This window comes from Biomphalaria glabrata, chromosome 1 (assembly GCF_947242115.1).
Source record: "Biomphalaria glabrata chromosome 1, xgBioGlab47.1, whole genome shotgun sequence".
In the NCBI taxonomy this organism is placed as follows: Eukaryota; Metazoa; Mollusca; class Gastropoda; family Planorbidae; genus Biomphalaria; species Biomphalaria glabrata.
In genome coordinates, this window is record NC_074711.1 from 31,739,383 (window position 1) to 31,754,621 (window position 15,239).

General features: G+C 36.7%; 1 protein-coding gene across 2 annotated transcripts in view; it reads right to left on the reverse strand.

Annotated features, from left to right (window-relative positions):
- LOC106070507 (5-hydroxytryptamine receptor-like) overlaps positions 1 to 15,239 on the reverse strand; it is a 260,736-nt gene that overhangs the window by 224,248 nt on the left and 21,249 nt on the right. The window contains exon 2 of one of the 2 annotated variants that reach the window (XM_056032622.1): positions 3,742 to 3,952. The gene's annotated coding sequence lies outside the window, so the exon portion shown is untranslated. Of the gene's footprint in view, positions 1 to 3,627; positions 3,953 to 15,239 lie in introns of both variants that reach the window. The other variant, XM_056032611.1, reaches the window with a different exon arrangement.

Sequence of the window (15,239 nt, forward strand, 5' to 3'; positions counted from 1 at the left end):
GCTATACACCCAAACACGGGAAAGGTTTCGTGGGTCAGCCCTGGGGAAAACTATGGAGCTGAAGACCATTAGGCAGTTTGCAGCTTTAATGCTCATCACACCGATGTGCCCTTGAACTGTAGTGTTACTAAAAGAAATTCGTTTCATAATATCAGATGAAGGTTTGTGTAAAACAGATTTTAAAACTACTTCAAGGGCTGGTAAAATCAATGTTTTATCTATAATGTTTTTCGTATTTGGCTATAGGTATAGAGATCTTGTAAGAGGCTCACAAACCACCATCTTTTCTATATGATGTTGAAGAAAGATTTTGTGGATCTATTCTGACATTTTTTTCTCACTTTTCTCTTTTTATCAGGGTGGCACCGTCTCAAATAATGCTCAAGTTTAATTGATTTCATAAAAAGACTCTTATTATAGACAATCGCTTATTTAACAAGGAAATAAATAATCAACGCTTTAAAATCAAGATTTCTTTTTGTTAAACGTTACTTACATGTAGACAAAATTAACTATTTAGATTATAAGGCCTATTGTAATTAAATACGACTATTTTACTTTTGAATTTATAATACTATGGTAAATATTTATAACTAAGGTACAAATCATTTATAAGTGTTTGAAATAGTTACATTAATGGGATGTGAAAATTAAAGTCATAGACCCCCATGGACAGCTCATAGACCCCCAATTTACTTTTTCACTTTCGTAGACCCCTTGGAAGTCTTCGTATACCCCTGGGGGTCTATATAGACCACTTTGGGAATCACTGCTCTAGAACGTGTGCAGCGCTCAACACTTTCTCTCTCTTGCTCCCATCTAAGTTCTCGCACCCCCCCCCTACACACACACATATAAAGAGAAAAAAGCTTTTATTCCATCAAGTGCAAGCTATTTGCAAATGAAATTATCCTCAATAATTCTGATACCACAAGAATGAGCGAAGTTGGTCAACTGGCGGTTTAGATATGTTGGATCAACAGGAGGTTTGGATATGTTGGATCAACAGGAGGTTTGGATATGTTGAATCAACTGCAGGTTGTTATATGTTTTTTGTTTTCTGGAATGCTTGATTCCATTCTGTGTACTGTAGTGAAAGGCTTCTGAAATTTTATGTACATCTGATTTATCTATTGCACATATGTGTATGTATTTCATGTGTATTTTATATACATTTGACTAAATGTTTTTGTAATTTTTTTACACTTTATAAATTCATTGATACATTTTAACAATAATTGATTTTAACTTGTGAAAAGATGATTTTTTATTAGATATTGAAATAATTGAATGACGATTAGATTTTCCTTTATTCTGAGAGCATACATTAGCATATTTTAAATAATTTTCAAATAATTTTTGCTTTGACCTTAAAAAAAACAGCAAACAAACAAGGGCATTTAGAAACATATTGAAGATATACAATTATATATGTTAAAAACTATTTGAAGCCAATGAGAACGTCTATACTGACTATTTTTGTTATTTCACGTCTAGACAGTACGACATTGAAATATGTAAGACAAGCTGTTGGCATTCATTTCAATATTCGATTCATGAATCTAACTTTGTCTTTTTCTGTCTCTCAGTGTCTTTCTCTGTCTCTCTCACTGTCTCGTTCTTTCTCTGTGTCTCTCTGTTTCCGTTTCTCTCTATCTCTCTCTTTCTCTATCTCTCTGTCTCATCCTTATCCATCTCTCTTTATCTTTCTGTTTCTTTAAATACTAAAAAAAAACGCTTTAAAAGGTGAATGTCCACCAAAGTCTTTTGTTTCTTTTCCATTTTTCTACTTTATTATTCTTGCACTTGTTTCAATATAATTAAGTAGGTTTTAAAAAAATACCGATTTTTGTTTTCAAAGGCAAAAAATATTTTTAAAAAACTTACTCTGATTTTTATTTAAACTATTTTTCTAAAGCTTATAACAACTCACTCTGTCTGTCTGTCTGTCTAGTAAAAAGTTTGTACACGTCAATACTCCGACATTGGAGCTCGGATCAAGCTGGAAGTTTACACTTTTTTTCTTTTACCTGACAAAACAAAAATCAATTTAAAAAAAACAGAAACAAAAACAAACAACAAAAACAAAAACAATTTGTTAATTAACAATTAGTAATAAATTGTTTTGTCTGGTATGTCAAACAAGGGAAAGAAATTGTACTAAAGTGGTGGTATAAGCTGAATTTATACCTACTATATGTCTTAAGCACCTCACTAACAAAGTAGTTAGTATGTCAGTTTGAGTAAGCGCGAGCCATGAGTTCGAATTCATGCCGTCCGCTCCTACCCCATTTTTATTTTTTTTAAATGATTTAAAAAAATTTTCTCAGATCTCCCACACCCCCATGTTCCCAACTGGTCCAGACCAGTGCTAGGATCATAGCATAATGAGAAAGCTAAAAGCCTGAAATAGGTTAAACAGAAACAATGGTTAAAAGTATTTCTAATCGCACACATTCATTGTTGTTGGTCTAGATCTCTTACAAACTTACTTTCATGACGGATCCAACTTCATTGATACAATTACAAGTTCGTATAAGCTATGTGTTTATTTTTTAAAATTATTTTTGTATGTTTTTTTTTGTTTTAAAAGTATTTTGTATGTTTTTCTTGTTTATGACCTTTAACCTTTTCAAAATAAGACTCGAAGCAAATAGAAAACACACATACACACACATTTGGACATACGCAGCATCGTATGGGGTCTACTGACAATGGCATTTCGTATTAGTAGCCCACAATGCAAGTAAAATATTCAGGTTGTGTTGTTTTTTTTTGTAACTGTAATTATGGTTACTAATATTTTTTAAATTTTTCAGACATACAGATTGACCAGTTGACATGCTTATTTAATTGTACATTAAATATATTTTTAAAAATCCTTTAAAAAATAACAAAAGCTTATCTAAAGCGGAAAAACCTCGTCCTTAGAACTATATCTACCAAACATATACAAGTTATTTCCCTTATTCGATATCAAACTCAATAATTAGTTCTCTACACTACTTAAAGGCAGTGACTCTGTCCATGAACTACAGAAAGACATTGGCTCTGTTCCTAAACTACTCAAAGACGATGGCTCTATCTCTACACTACTAAAAGACAGTGGCTCAGTCCCTACATTATTTAAAGGCAGTGCCTCTGTCACTACACTACTTAAAGACAGTGAATCTACACTACTCGAAGACAGTGGATCTGTCTCTACACTCAATACAACGTTTTTCATGTATTCCTCTATTTATATCTTAATGCGCTTACAACAGGCGACCTGGAGAGTCGTCTCTACTCCCGTTGTGATAAGTAGTAAACACATCTAAATCTCACGCTTCCCCATCTTAGTTTTAAACAGCATTAAGTCCATGAAATAATTTTAATGTGTTAACTGCACAAATCTTGTGTTTTAAGAACATTAATCAACTTCACAAAATTATACAAATAAATTCAATATATTATTAGTGACTTTCAATTCATGGTGAAAAAAAATGTCCTCTTTTTGAGAGCCATGTGGGCTCAGTAAATTTTAGTGTTAGTTTAAGGTTCGTGTTTTGACGTACATTGAGACAGCATTAAAAGCAAAAAATAGACAAAATTATTAGAACGAGACCAGCATCAAAAAGTGTTACTCACATGTTGCCTTCCTGTTTGCAGCTTTGATCAACTCAGACATGTTCACAGCGTCCTAGTTTGTAATCCAGCAGAAAGACTTTTGTATTCATATACAGAATTATGAAATTCACAAACCTTTAAGTTCACACTCAAACAAATTCAGGATATCCTTGGTCTTCCACAATAACAAGTCCACTTGTCAGCAGCTCCCTGGCATGTACAATAGCATGCTAGTCCACTTTAACAGATATCCAGTGTGTAGGACTGGCCTCTTTTTCAGTGTGTGCTTCTGGAGAACAGGTCAGTTACACATTCTGAGTATGTAGTCCGAGTATTTAAAAAAAGTCTGTAAAGGAGAAAAGAAACTATAATAAATATCGAATAAATAAATATATATATGTATGTTTATATGTGAAAGTCAGCAGTACAACACATAAGTAGGCCTATAAGGTGAATGGTTTATATGTCTTTTGATCTTATGGTCATTTTTTTTTTGTAACGAAGCTTCATTAAATATTATTTAGGGTAAAATAAAATTCTTAAAACAAAATCAAAATTCAAGTACAAAAATTATAAAAACCACAATAGCTGGAGTAAACTTTAACTTTAAAACCAAATGTTTATCTTCTGGTTTCCTTTCTGGTCAATTTTTTTTTATATTATAGGGCTATAGGAAAATGTCAAACATGAAAAATTAAGAGGGTGAAATAAAGAAAACAGGCGATTTATTTATTTTATTTTGTTATTTTTATTATTATTGTTTTCTGCTTGTTTGTCAACTCCCTTTCATTAGCCTGATCATTATTGTGCCAATATCCAGATGGAGGTGGGGCGTTCAAAACGAGGTGAACAGATATCGCGCCTCTGCTTATATTTGCTCATGTAAATCCAAGATTGTTCCAGAGCCTTCCAAATGTTATGTCTACAGCGGTAAGGTTAGCTTTCGATATTGACAAACAGAACAAAGGAGCTCGCGCTGACACAGTTAATGCTTATAAAACATTCAAGGTCTATCCAGAAGAGAGATCTAGGATGAACAACAAAGTAGGCTGCGCACAGGATTTTCTTTGTTCCGAAACAACTTGTTAAATTACAATCAAACTTCAAAACTCCCTTTAATTTTGTGAATAGATATATAAATAATAAGTCGAACTGATGCCTTAAATTGAGTTACTTTGAGATACTTTAGACTCCATAAAAGTTTGTAGTAAATGTTATTCTATTCTTATATTAATATAATTCTTTGATTACAAAAATAATGTTTCAAAATTAAAATATTACATAATCTTCCTTAAAAAGTTAGGCCTATGATAAATTAGGCGATATGAATGACTAGAATTATTCTAGATCGCTACCACCTTATTTACGCACCATCTTCCATTCATAAAACATTGCTATTTATAGTGAGGGGCGTAGTGGCCGGGTTACAGCGTCTGGCTTCCGAACCGAGGGGTCCCGGATTCAATTCTTGGTAAAGTCATTTCGGGTTCCTTAAGGCGCCTCTGGGTACACCTAGCTCTAATGGGTATCTGAATTTATTTGAAGTCGTTGTCCTGGCCACATGACACCCTCGTTAAAAATGGACCACAGAATCAGACCACTATTAAAAATCATCTGCCCTATAGATCGTAAGGTCTGAAAGGGGAACATTTTATATATAGTACAATGCATAGCTCAGCTCTCGTGTTGCTGACAGAATCTAGCTTTGCGTGTGGTACATCTTTCAAGGTCGTTTGCCTCTGTGTTGAAATCAACCCCCCCCCCATTTTATTGTTCGTGAATAGCAAACATTTTCTTGATATGCCCCTCAGCTTAGGAAATGAAATTTGAACCTACAATTTTGTCTCTCTTACATAAACCTCATAAATATTCTGACCATAACCTGACCAAATCATTCATCAGTACCCGTTGCTAGTGTATTGAAGGATCGCACGCGCAAGCGCTATCCATGCATTGGATCAAATTTAACCTTTACAGACGCAAGGAGAAGAGGCGGGGAAATAAAAGTCGAGAGTAGAGAAAAGCAAGAAGACTTGAAGGAGGCAGTGTGGAGGTGTGTATGTGTATGTATATAAATTGCAATCGACGTTTATCGCTATATTATGTGTTGGTGGATATCTACCAAGGGTTGCTACTGGTACAGTGGTCGTTCTGCAAGGGTTGAAAATATTTTTACCACATGCTTATAATGAGCAAATCATTTAAAACTCGCAATTCTGCATTTCATTTGGAAGCGGGGGGGGGGGGGGGGGTGCATTCAGAGAGTATCATCCATGAAACATCAAGCTAATGAAAACTCAAAAAAAAAGGCAAACCTCAAAAAAATTAAAACCTTGAATTAATGAGACTTCGAATCAATGAAACTTTAAGCCATTGAAACTTCTAGATAATGAAACCTCGTAGTAATGAAAACTCTGTCTCTACGCTACTTAAAGGCAGTGGATCTGTCTCTACGCTACTTAAAGGCAGTGGATGTGTCTCTACGCTACTTAAAGGCAGTGGATCTGTCTCTATGCTACTTAAAGGCAGTGGATCTGTCTCTACGCTACTTAAAGGCAGTGGATGTGTCTCTACGCTACTTAAAGGCAGTGGATCTGTCTCTATGCTACTTAAAGGCAGTGGATCTGTCTCTACGCTACTTAAAGGCAGTGGATGTGTCTCTACGCTACTTAAAGGCAGTGGATCTGTCTCTATGCTACTTAAAGGCAGTGGATCTGTCTCTACGCTACTTAAAGGCAGTGGATGTGTCTCTACGCTACTTAAAGGCAGTGGATCTGTCTCTACGCTACTTAAAGGCAGTGGATGTGTCTCTACGCTACTTAAAGGCAGTGGATGTGTCTCTACGCTACTTTAAGGCAGTGGATGTGTCTCTACGCTACTTAAAGGCAGTGGATGTGTCTCTACGCTACTTAAAGGCAGTGGATGTGTCTCTACGCTACTTAAAGGCAGTGGATCTGTCTCTATGCTACTTAAAGGCAGTGGATCTGTCTCTACGCTACTTAAAGGCAGTGGATGTGTCTCTACGCTACTTAAAGGCAGTGGATGTGTCTCTACGCTACTTAAAGGCAGTGGATCTGTCTCTATGCTACTTAAAGGCAGTGGATCTGTCTCTATGCTACTTAAAGGCAGTGGATGTGTCTCTACGCTACTTAAAGGCAGTGGATCTGTCTCTACGCTACTTAAAGGCAGTGGATCTGTCTCTACGCTACTTAAAGGCAGTGGATGTGTCTCTACGCTACTTAAAGGCAGTGGATCTGTCTCTACGCTACTTAAAGGCAGTGGATGTGTCTCTACGCTACTTAAAGGCAGTGGATGTGTCTCTACGCTACGTAAAGGCAGTGGATCTGTCTCTACCCTACTTAAAGGCAGTGGATTTGTCTCTACGCTACTTAAAGGCAGTGGATCTGTCTCTATGCTATTTAAGGCAATATATCAGTTCCATATGTACTTACTGGAGTTTCTTATTTCTCCATAGTTAATTACTGTTAAAAAGATGCATTTTATGTGCATTCATTGTGCTCTGATAGCTGCATGTTAAGATATATATTAAGATATATATTAAGATATATATTAAGATAGATAGATAGATAGACAGACAGACAGACAGACAGACAGACAGACAGACAGACAGACAGATAGATAGATAGATAGATAGATAGATAGATAGATAGATAGATAGATAGTGATATAAAACTTTGTGATTCCTCACATCTAATTTATCATGTTCAGCTAATACTAGAATGCTATTAATTTTTTTTAATTGCCGATGATTGGTGTAAAATGGGAAGTCACCTCACTCCTTAAAATAGACATAAAGTTTTCATTTTTATCTTGTAGACCTTCTTCCCCATTCCCCACCCCCCTAAATCCGCCCACACACGGTCAACTTATGACACGCGATTAATATCATTTCAACCATTAACCCAAATACACATCGCAACATAATTATTTTAAAAGTTCCATCATCATCATATTCTCCATGCTGGTAGATAACGGCATACACATGTCATCATATCCTCATCATATTCTCTAAGCTCGTAGATAACGGCATACACATATCAACATATCTACCGGCTCGAGACAATTTATCTCCAGGTGTAGGAACGTATACGTGTTTTTAACACGGCTCTGATGTCCAGATGTCTGTCGCGATATACCCCGACAAGCGCCAGTGTCAGGTGATGGTGCCAGAAGTAGGCGATTAACCTCTCTGCTTAAAACAAAGATATTGAAAGTCTTAAACAGTTTCATGCATAGAGCAAAGTCTAGTTGCGCAATTTGAGCAATCCTAAATCTAAAATAATAATTTATACATATATATATGTATATATATATATATATATATATATATATCATGGGCGTAGCCAGGGGGGGGGGGGGTTCTTGGGGTTCAAACCCCCCGAAATGAAATCCCCCCCCTTGGGGGGGGGGGGAGTCGGAATTTAGTGACTGATTTTTTGCTTTGATTTTGTTTATTTTAGGTGAGATTTTAATACTAAACCATCACTTGACCTAGCACAACCAAAGGGGTTTTGAGTTTAAAACCCCCTACCAGGGGGGTTTGAGTTTAAAAACCCCTACCAGGGGGGTTTGAGTTTAAAACGCCTACCAGAGCGGTTCGAATTTAAAAACCCCAACTAGGGGTTTTGAGTTTAAAACCCCCTACCAGGGGTTTTGAGTTTTAAACCCCCTACCTGGGGTTTTTGCAGTTAACTCACCCTCTTCTATAAAACAAAACAAAAAAAAATTCAAACGAAAATCCCCTAATTCCAAGAGCACAGTTAAGGAAGATTTTGATTTTAAAACCCCGTCTAAAATTTACGATAAACCCCCTCTTTAATATAAAAAAAAGCTAATTACGCACTCAAAATGTTATGAGCGTAGCTAAATGGGTTTTGACTCAGTTTTGAGTTTAAACCCCACTTCAGTGGGGTTTGAAGGTAAAAAATATCTCTTTTTAATAATAAAAAAAGCAAATTATACACTAAAAATGTGATGAGTGTAGTCTATGGGGTTTTGAGTTTAAACTCCCCTCCAGTGGAGTTTGAAGCTAAAAAGTACCTCTTCAATATAAATAAAAGAAAATTACTCACTCTAAAATATATGAGCGTAGTCAAAGGGGTTTTGAGTTTAAACCCCCGCCATCTTCAGTGTAAGAAAAAAAGCAAATTACGCACTCAAAACGCTATGAGCGTTGCCGAAAGGGGTTTTGAGTTTAAACCCCCATTCAGAGGGGTTTGGTGCTAAAAATACATCTTCAATATAAAAAAAAGCAAATTACACACTAAAATTATTTGAGCGTAGCCAAGCCAATCGGGGGATTTGAGTTTCTTCTACAGATGGCTTTTTTTAAAGCTTAAAACCCCTCCAGATGGTTTTGAGTCTAAAATCCCCCTACAGAGCATTTTGAGGTAGAAAACCCCCAACAGAAGATTTTGACGATAAAACTTCTCTTTTCGATATAAAATCTAAAGCAAACTACAGTCACTTAATTCCAAGAGCGTATTCAAGAGAGGTTACACATTTTTACCAGTGGCAGGGCTCCATTAATAAACTGCAGTGAATAGTCATCTACCGAAATCGAAAAACACTAAATATAGCTCAACAAAGATGGCTAAGACAGATTTCAGGAGTCAGTTATAGAGATCGGATCTAAATCAAGGAAATCCTATGCCGAACTGGGAGTCGACCCTTTAGTAAGATTGTGAGAGAGCGACGCATGAGGTTTGCAGGACATGTTCTCCGACAAAATGAATTACGCATAAGAAGAGTTGCAATGATATCCTAGTACAACTTGACGCCACTCATTCATAGAGGCCCTCATGGTAGGTGGGAAGAGGCTTCAGACATTACCAGTGACAGATTTTTATGGAAACTGCTTGACGTCAAATGCTCCGAACGGCGTGGGAGGGTCTAAGTCAGTAAGAATAGCACATTAGGTTTTTGAAATAAAACTTTTTAATAGCATTAAAATGGACTGTAGATACCTCAGAATATGCATTTTGTTGGTTTTCAATATCAGAAATAGTGCTAGGCGGCGGGGCTTCGCCCCGCTCTGTTGGAGCTCCTAGCGCTCCCCCAGACCCCTTTGCTAGTAATGTCGGGGAATCTACAATTTTTTCACTAACTCTTGGAAGAACCTATTCTAGGGCACAATAAACGTCTTCCGAAAGAATGAAGGGTCAGAATGTAATAAAGATTATGTACACACACACACACACACACACACATAAATACATATAATTTTTTCCCCGGGGGGGGGGGGGCCGGGGGGGGGGAGAAAAAAATTCACCCCCCCAAACCCCCCCCCCCCCCGAAAAAAAAATCCTGGCTACGCCCATGATATATATATATATATATATATATATATATATATATATATATATATTTGTTTTTGTTGTTAACCTGCATTTAAACGAGGGGAAACAAATCTCTGCTACCTGGCGTCTTCAAATCTCTTACATTTCAAGATGCAATAAATAGTCAGAATGTTTATTTTTTTAACAAAAATTGAGCACAATAATAAAATCTGTGTTCCATCGGCCACATGGCCAGCTCTTACGGCGTCTGTAGTGAATAAATAGGAAACAGAAGTGGGCCTACAGACCAACTCGTAAATCTTGAATGTTAACCACAATATCAATATTTCTTTTTTTATTTTGCGTGCAAGTTTAAACCGCTTCGTAGCAACATGTGTGTGTGTGTGTGTGTGTGAGGAGGGGGGAAGGTTGCAACTATAACGGTAGACATATGTACCATTTCGGAGAGATGGAGGGAGAGAGGGCAGCGGGATGGTTGGGGGGCTGGGGAGCGCCCAGGCTCATTAACACCACAGGGAGTTTTCGTGATCACGACTTGTGTGTTTCAAGAAATTGACGCCATGAATGGGCGGACCACCATCTCAGCCCCCTTCACAAGCAATGCTATTAAAAATGGTTTATTGTGATCGCATGTGTTTTGTTTCTTTGCTTTGATTCGTTTCCTCCTACAAATGACTGGAAAGTAAACATTTGGGAATGGCGACTTTTCAAGTGATGTATTAGCAGAGGTCTTTCAAAGCAGGCATTTTGAGAAGTTGGTCCAAATATACTTTTCATTTATAGTTCATTTGCTTTAAAATATAATTTCTTATTACACGCAAGCCACAACATTTTTTTTAATGTGAACAATCATTTAGCGCAATAATCATATCATTTAGCGCAATAATCTTAGCAATTAGCGCAAAAGTCTTATGGCTTTGCGCAATAATCACTTAGCGCAATAATCATAACATCTAGCGTCCGCAACATTTTAAATATTAAGAAAATAATCTCAGACTATTTTTTAAAATTATTTTTATTATTTATATTTCGATAACTGACAAACTTTATTTCCAAAAATGTTTTTCTACTAACTATCTCTGAAAGATGAAAGGGCTACCTGACACTCGACTTAAGGTCGTGTGGTATGTTCTCAGGGCTGATGTTCGATGATCATGAAGGCCCCGAGTTTGAACACTGCCTGCCGCCATCACTCGCTGTGCTGGGTGAAAATTGGACCCGATTCTAAAACGTTTTTAACCCGGCCCTTTATGTAGTCAAAACCTTCCACGACCCCTTAGTGAAAAAGCTACATGCATAGTATATAATGTACAACTGTTGAAAGAAAAGAATTTTTTAGAAAAAGTTTTTATGCTTAAAAATGAATTATTTGGATATGGTTGATAAGATTTTATGAGTGTATCAATGTCCGGCTCAATGTCCGGCTCAATGTTTGTAAGTAGAAACGTCAACGAGGACCAGTGTCTGGCCCTTTCTTGTATTTGTGATGAGGTTTATTACGGCTCGGTGTACCACATACGAAGACGGGAAGGGAGTCAACAACCTCTTGATTGACAATAATCCAAAATGTAGGATATAAAATGAAAATCTGTTTTTATAAACAGAATCTATGATATCCTTGTTCAAACGAGTTGAATATTATTAAAATTATCCGATCGGTTAAACTGTCTTTTAAATGAAAATTATTTTAATTGTATATAATTTATTTTCATCTTGCGGACCCCTGGAGGTTCGCGTACCAGTGTTTGAGAACCCCTGGATTAGGATGTAATATTTGTAAAGGGGGAAAACTCATGTAGTATCTTTGAGCTCATTTGCATTTCGGTTGTAACTTCTTCGATTCCACCATGTACCCCTATATGAAGCGTAGAAAAAAAATATCTGTTCAACCAAGGCTTAAGAGAGGAAATAGGAAAATTAAAATGACTACAGTCCAATGAGGTTTTCAATAACGGCAGATAACGTACCATATATGTAGCATAAATAAAAAGGGTGTGGGGGCATTTGAGTTTAGTGAGGTGAACACATCACTGAATAAAAGACATTTTACGTTCATATCTTAATAGCTCTAATGATATACATATATGTCCATCGTATTTTTAAAGCAATTTATTTTTGGTAAAATCATTCTGTAAAAACAACAACACAAATAAAGTATATTGTTAGTCAGAACGTTCCATGAAATGCAATTCTCGTGAAAAAAACAAAAACATTTTATTGTTCTTATAAGTTTGGGACATGCCAACGGAAATGTAGATTATGTTGTCCTTCTCCTGCAGGTAAGTAATGAAAGCAGCTTAGCAGCCAGGGTTCGAACTCGGGACGATGACATCCATCATTTAGTTGTAGGCAGAGGAAATAAAAATAATATCATTGAAGGATCCAAGGTGATGACAATTGAAAACGTAGCCGTAGATCTTTTTGTAAATGTCTGCATAGATCTGATAACAAATACTAAGTCTCCTGTCATAAGCTGTCACATTATAAGTGGCTTCAATGTATCTGAAGTGTACTGGTCTACAATCTCTTCCTGTTACAACATTGGTATACAATTTCATCAGTCTAATTAGAAGGATGTTATTTGAGGTTGTCTTAGTGTAGCGTGGGCCGTGTATGTGTTTTAAAGACTGTTTGACTGTCTGTTTTGTATGAGTATTTAGTATGGCTGAGCAGTTAAGCTTTTGGCTTCCGAACCTGGTGTCCTGGGTTCGAATCTCGTGATTTTAGGGCGCCCTTGAGTCTATCCAACTCTAAAGGTACCTAACTTTAGTTGGGGAAAGTAAAGGCGGTTGGTCGTTGTGCTGGCCACGTGACACTCTGCACGTTAACCGTTGGTGCAAGAAACAGATGACCTTGACATCATCTGCCTTATAGATCGCACGATCTGAAAAGGAACTTATTTTTGTATGAGCATTTAAGGATCATGTGTGTGTGTGTTGTATCCGTGCATAGTGAATTAATTGGAGCAGTCACTGTATGCGTGTTAAAGGATAGATTTGATGTGTTTTTGTATAAGTGATTGATTGTGAATTGGTATGGGTGTTTGAATGATTGCTTGTGTGAATTAGAGTTTGTTATAATAATAGATCGTATGTGTGTTTATTTAGTCTTTTATAGGGTTGATAGAAGCTGTGCAGTCTTTGCCAGATCTTTTGAAAAACAAGTGTGTGTGTGTGTTTATCTGTGGGAGGAATGTGGAATGGGATATTTTCTCCACCATCAGTTGAAGGAAAGCCCAGGGATGGAATAAAGTCTACAGGCCGAGCCTGCGCACACACCTTAAATCCCAAAGAAATGAATGACCACTGCAGGGCTATTAGAAGCAACGTCACGTACCCTGCTTCTCCAGGGAGAACATGCTTGGGATAAGGGCAGGGGGAGTGGGGTAGGACTCCACTGTTCTACTGTACTCACTCACACTAACACACTGACAGACACACACGTAGGGGAGATGTTAGGAGAAAATACAAGCAGAGAGATACAGACAAACGGATAGGGGAGGAAAGAGAGCGAGAGAAAGAGAAAGAGAGAAAGAGAGAAATAGAGAAGAAGAGCGAAAGAAAGAGAGAAATAAGTGAAAGAGAGCGAAAGAAAGAGAGGGAGATAAAAAGAGAAATCGAGAAAGAGAGCGCGAGATAAAGAGAGTAAGAGAGCGAGAGAAAGCCTCTTCGCCCGCCTTTCAAACATCACAGATAAGAATGCGATGAAGTGTGGTCTGCCAGACCGGACCTCACACTGGACATATACACCTCGTATTACAAGCAGTTCTATTAGTCACGTGACTAAGAGTTAGTCCCTGAGAAGCATTGCGCTACAGCCAGAGAAAATAACCAGGTCCGGTCTGAAGCTGGAGAAATGAGACAATGCGATTATACATAGGGTTCCCCTATCCCGCGTAACGCAACTCTAAAAGTCTGTAGCTGCACTTAAGTGGAATAGAGTCTGTCTATGTACATGTCATTTGTCACGAAAAATATACACAACTCTACGAGTCTGTAGCTGCATTCAGTCTAAGTGGAAGAGAGTCTGTCTTTGTAATTCTTCCGGAAAATATCTTGATATTTCCTTTTTTCTTTTCAAAAACACTTGTTAGGTAATACATTTTTTTTCAATATCTAAATCGAAAATAAAAATATAGATCTCAGAATTTAAAAAAATGTTTTAAAAGCAATTAGGTTTGCAATCTTTCTTGGAGGTTTGGAATGTCCTCCTCAAACAGGTTTCTCTGCCTTCACGTAGTCATCATTCAGATTGTATTTCGCAAGCCCTCGTGTCGCAATAGTAGCTGACACTATCACATAACTGGAAGGTTTCGTTTTTCAGTGCAAACTGGCTCAGAATGGACAGCAGACTAATCAAAGATATAGACTAAATCAAACAACAACACACAAGTATTGTACTGGATAAGGTTTAGCTTAGAATGGAGAGTGTTGTACATCAGCGCCTTGCAATTTACTTATTTAATACAGGGTTATTGTATTCAAAAATAAATAAAAAAAGTCTTGCGATGTATTCAAGATGACTTTTGTACCGGGATATTGTGTTACAATGGAATGTAATTATTTTAAAATACAAACTCCTCCGGATGGTTCAAAGATACATATACATATGAGAGGATTTTTGTTTCTATTTAGGCATAGCTGGTCGAGGATTTCAATGTCCAGCTTTTAAAAACTAATTACATACAGGTAAGTACATCATGAGTACAAGGCTCTTGATTCCACTTATTTTTACAAAGCTTATATTAACTCTCTCTATCCAATAAATCTCTAGATCTAGTTTCTAAATGCAATACTGTTCAGATGTCTAATATAAAAAAATGGCGAGTATTTGTAGCGAAACAACATTGAATCTTGACGTCAATTGTATTCATTTTTTAAAATGGCAGACATGATCCATATAGATCTAGATATAATGAAGTAAGGCTCTAGATCTAATGAAGTAAGGCTATAGATCTAATGAAGTAAGGCTCTAGATCTAATGAAGTAAGGCTCTAGATCTAATGAAGTAAGGCTATAGATCTAATGAAGTAAGGCTCTAGATCTAATGAAGTAAGGCTCTAGATCTAAAGAAGTAACGTTCTAGATCTAATGAAGTAAGGCTCTAGATCTAATGAAGTAAGGCTCTAGATCTAATGAAGTAAGGCTATAGATCTAATGAAGTAAGGCTCTAGATCTAATGAAGAAAGGTTCTAGATCTAATGAAGTAAGGCTCTAGATCTAATGAAGTAAGGCTCTAGATCTAATGAAGTAAGGCTCTAGATCTAATGAAGTAAGGCTATAGATCTAATGAAGTAAGGCTCTAGATCTAATG